This window comes from Alexandromys fortis, unplaced genomic scaffold (genome assembly GCF_014885135.2).
Source record: "Alexandromys fortis isolate MF-2015 unplaced genomic scaffold, M_Fortis_MF-2015_v1.1 scaffold_125, whole genome shotgun sequence".
Taxonomy (NCBI): domain Eukaryota; kingdom Metazoa; phylum Chordata; class Mammalia; order Rodentia; family Cricetidae; genus Alexandromys; species Alexandromys fortis.
The window spans coordinates 480,915-485,569 of record NW_026068026.1 but is presented as its reverse complement, the minus strand read 5'-3'; the positions used below and the strand labels follow the sequence as shown (position 1 = coordinate 485,569).

The 4,655-nt window shown below is 46.3% G+C and overlaps 1 protein-coding gene across 1 annotated transcript in view; it reads right to left on the bottom strand.

The window, feature by feature from the left end:
- Positions 1-4,655, bottom strand: part of Inhbc (inhibin subunit beta C) — a 12,041-nt gene that overhangs the window by 2,159 nt on the left and 5,227 nt on the right. The gene's annotated exons all lie outside the window — the stretch shown is intronic.

The following is a 4,655-nucleotide window of genomic DNA, read 5'->3' as shown; positions in this document are numbered from 1 at the left end:
GCCGTGCCCTTCTTGTTTTTTATTTTTTTTTTTTTTTTTGGTTTTTCGAGACAGGGTTTCTCTGTAGCTTTGGTGCCTGTCCCGGAACTAGCTCTTGTAGGCCAGGCTGGCCTCAAACTCCCAGAGATCCGCCTGCCTCTGCTCCCGAGTGCTGGGATTGAAGGAGTGCGCCACCACTGCCCAACTATTAATATATTTTTGGAGACTGGATCTAACTTTCTATGTAGCCAAGGATATCCTTGAACATCTAATCCTCCTAATGCTATCTTCCAAACTCTAGGATTGGGGCTGGAGAGATGGCTCAGTGGTTAAGAGCACTGACTGCTCTTTCAGAGGACCCGGGTTCAATTCCCAGCACCCACATGGCAGCTCACAACTGTCTAAAGATCCAGTTGCAGGGGATCTGACACCTTCACACCAGTGCACATAAAATAAAGTTAAATAAACCATAAAAAATATTAAAAAAAACAAACTCTAGGATTACAGGCATATGACACCACACTTGTTTTTTATTTTTGTTTTTGTTTTTAATGTGCATTGGTGTTTTGCATGCATTCATGTCTGTGTGAGGGTGTCTGATCCCGTGGAACTGGAGTTACAGACAGTCGTGAGCTGCTGTGTGGGTGCTGGGAATTGAACCTGGGTCCTCTGGAAGAGCAGCCAGTGCTCTTAACCATTGACCCATCTCTCCAGTCCTCTGTTTCATTGTTGTTTTTGTAAAGAGAGAGAGTGTGTGTGTGTGTGTGTTGTATGTGTATGTGTAACTATAGAGCCCAAGAGAGGATGTTGGAGTTACATCCGGATCTGGAGTTACAGGTGCTCAGGTCACCAGCTATGAGTGCTGGGAACTGACCTCAGGCCCTCTGGTGAAGCAGGAAGTGTTCTGAACAGCTCTGAGAATGAGATGTTGCAACAGCAAATACCTAAAAATGTGAGTGGCTTTGGAAATGGGAAGAAGAGAGAAGAATTTGGAGAAGCGGGTTAAAGAACAGCCCAAATTTCCACCAAGTATAAAGGGCAGTTCTGGTAAGGGATTACTAGGAGGCAGAGACAGGCAGATCTCTGTGAGTTTGAGTGTGGAACACAGCAAGGTCCAGGCTATATAGTCAGACCTTGTTTCAAAAACAAAACAAGCTGGGCAGTGGTGATGCATGCCTTTAATCCCAGCACTTGGGAGGCAGAGGCAGGCAGATCTCTGTGAATTCAAGGCCAGCCTGGTCTACAGAGAGAGTTCCAGGGCAGCTAGGGCTGTTACACAGAGAAACCCTGTCTCAAAAAAACAAAAACAACAACAACAACAAAAAGTGGAGAATTATAAAGTTTGAAACATCTTAGAGGTGACTTAATGATCGTGATTAAAGCCATAGCAGAAGGGATTAGAGAGATGGCTCAGAGGTTAAGAGCAATGACTAATTTCCCAGAGAACCTGGGTTCAAGTCCCAGCACCCACATGGTGACTCACAACCATCTCTAACTTCAGTGGGGATTCAGTGCTGCTTCTGGGCTCTGAGGGTACCGAACATGTCTCTGGCACACAGACACACACACACACACAAGCTTTTAAAAGATGCCAGTAGAGCATGGCATGGCAGCTTGTGCTCGTAATCAACCCCAGCGCTCGAAAGCTCTGGGAGGCGACCATTGTGGATCTGAGACCAGCCTGAGCCAGATAGAGAATGAGACCTTTTCTCAGGACAAAGATGTTTCTGCGGTTAGTAGAAATATGGATGGGGAAAAGGAATTCTGTTGAAATCTCAGATAGAAATAAGGAATGTCTTACTCTTATTGGAAGCTGGAACAAAATCCATTCCTGTTACAAAGGAGCCAATAACTTCGCTGAACTGTCATAGGGGTTTATGAAAATGGAAGTTAAGAGAGGAGAGCCTGGCCCACCTGTTGGTCTCCAGCTAAGGTGAAAAGAGGAGGAGCACCACACAGGTGTCTGATGGGAGGAACTGCTTTCGTTTCGACCATCTTTCTGTCTTAGTTTTGCCTTTTTTGAGACATCATGTCAAGTAGTCTAGCCTAGGCTGGAGCTACGCACCAGAGGATGACTGACTGCCGTCTGCTGCCTGGGTGCCGGGATTATGGGCATGTGCCACCTCAGCAGCCTTCAGGAGCTGCTGTCGGGGGAGCCCAGGGCTTTGTGTATGCTGGGCAAACATTCTTCTACTGAGCTACGTCCCAGCCCAACACCTAGCGACTTAAAGTTTTTCCTTGGTTTTCCTTTGTCTGTGCCTTCAGTGTGAAGGTTCTGATGCCCTCCAAGGTGTGCCCTCATCCTTGGTTCCTTTTGTCCTCTGCTAAAAGGCAACCATTGAACTCAAAGCCAGCATAGTCTTTACCTTAGGATTCCCACACCTGTGTGTCTAGGTCAGGGCATTTTGCAGAGGGAGACAGGACCTGGAGATTTGGGTATTGCCAAGTTCACACCTAAATTTATAACTGCTTAATGGTGGCACACGAATGTCCTGCCAGCACACCTAGTGAGAGCGTCACTATCCTTTCTGTTCCCCTCTTTCTGTGTGTGAATGACACGGATGGGGCCCTCCTTGCCTTCTCGCCCCTACAAACCCCGTGATTGCCTCCCTCTCTTCCCAGATCCAGCTGTCACCAAAGCAACACAGAGAAACCCTGTCTCGAAAAACCAAAAACCAAGCCAAACCGAACCAAAAACCCGATATCACCTTACTATTTTTTTAGGGGGCAGATATCGAGGCAGGTTCGTGCCAGCATGCCTGGCTGTACATTTCGTTATATCCCCATTACAACTTCCCACTTCCCCATCATCTCTCATCTTCCCTACGAGGTATCCCTTAGTTCTGGTGTTACAGATATGTGCCACCATGTTTGGCTTCATGTCATTTTTGTAGTGCTGGCAATTGATCCCTAAGTTCCATTGACAGAGTGCTTGTCCAGCGTGCATGCAGCCTGGGTTCCACTCCTAGCACGAAATAGAACAAGACGTGGTGTTGCACAGCCAGAAAAATCCCAGCATCAAGAGGTGGTGAAAGCAGGAGTACCAGGAGTGTGCCACTACCGCCCGGCTAGACACAGTGTTCTAATTGCAAAATCTTGTAGAGAGAGAGAGAGAGATCTGGAGAATCAGAGCCCGTAAGAAACATTTGAGTTAGATTTAGCTCTCAGCTGGATACAGTGGCTTGACTGACCTCAATAATACCACCTGGGTCACAAAAGTTGTCCACTGAGTCAAGACACAAAATCATGAATGAACTAGTTGCGTTAAGACAATTTGTTCAGCTGAGTGACTGTGGTGGCTCACACCTCTATTCTTCATAGTCTGGAAGCTGGACCAGGAAGACTTAGAAATTCTAGGCCCGCCTCACCTACAGAGTAAAACTCTGAAGAAATCAAGACAAGACAAAACCAAATAAACAACTGTGTTAAAAATACAAAAAGAGAGATTGGAGAGATGGCTCCTTGGTTAAGAGCACTAGCTGCTCTTCCAGAGGACCTGGGTTCAATTCCCAGCACCCACATGGCATCTTACAACTGTCTGTCATCTAGTCCCAGAGGCTCTGACATTTTCACACCAATGCACATAAAATACATTTAAATAAATTATTTAAAAAATATAGAGAAAAGTTTACTGTTAGGGTTGTTCAAGGGGTAGAGCAGTTGCCTAGATGTGTGTTGACAGCGAACCAAACAAACAAAATCACCATAGCAACAGCAGCAGCAAGGCTGTTTTATGTTGGCATGTAATATTAATAACTGACAAGAAAAGGAATGTGTATCAGAAGTGGGGTGCCACCACTGTCACCCAAACCTAAAATTTGCAGCATTGACTCTGGGACTCAGTGGCAGCCAAGTTAGGAAGGATAGAGAAGAGACTTAGCAAAGGCAGGAGTGAGGAGGCTGATTTAGAAGTTGGAGGAAGGGGAGCTCAAGCTATGGGCTGTCTATCACCTGTAGTAACTCGGAAGCCAGAGCCCATTGCCAAGTTGTGACTTCAGCAAGAGAGATTTCCTGGTGGGATGCTGAAAATGCCGATGGTCTTATTTTAGCTTCCTGTGATAAGGCATTTCAGGAGACGTGTTGGAGGGGGTTCGGGGAGCCAGAGAGCCAGGAGCGGTGACTCACACCTGTAATTCTAGTAGCGTTTGGGAGACTGAGGCAGGAGGATTGCTGTGAGTAGGAGACCAACCAGGGCTACTTAATGAGTTCTGAGACAGGCTGAACTATAGCATGAAGCCATGCTTCAAAGAAGCAAAACAACACACACACACACATACACACACACACACACATATACATGCACACATACACACATACACACATGCACACACATACACATACACACACATACACACACACACACACAAAACCAAACAAACAAAACTTCAGTTTCCTAGAAGAATTTAGAGAAAATATTTCTAAAAGGATTTGCAAGATTGAAAAAGGAAATCATTTTCAGTCACAGTCCAGCTGGCCTTGGTGAGCTCCCAATAGATCAGCCCCACTGTCTCAGTGGTTGGGTGCACCCCTCGTGGTCCTGACTTCCTTGCTCATGTTCTCCCTCCTTCTGCTCCTCATTGGGACCTTGGGAGCTCAGTCCGGTGCTCCAGTGTGGGTCTCTGTCTCTATCTCCATCCATCACCAGATGAAGGTTCTATGGTGATATGCAAGATATT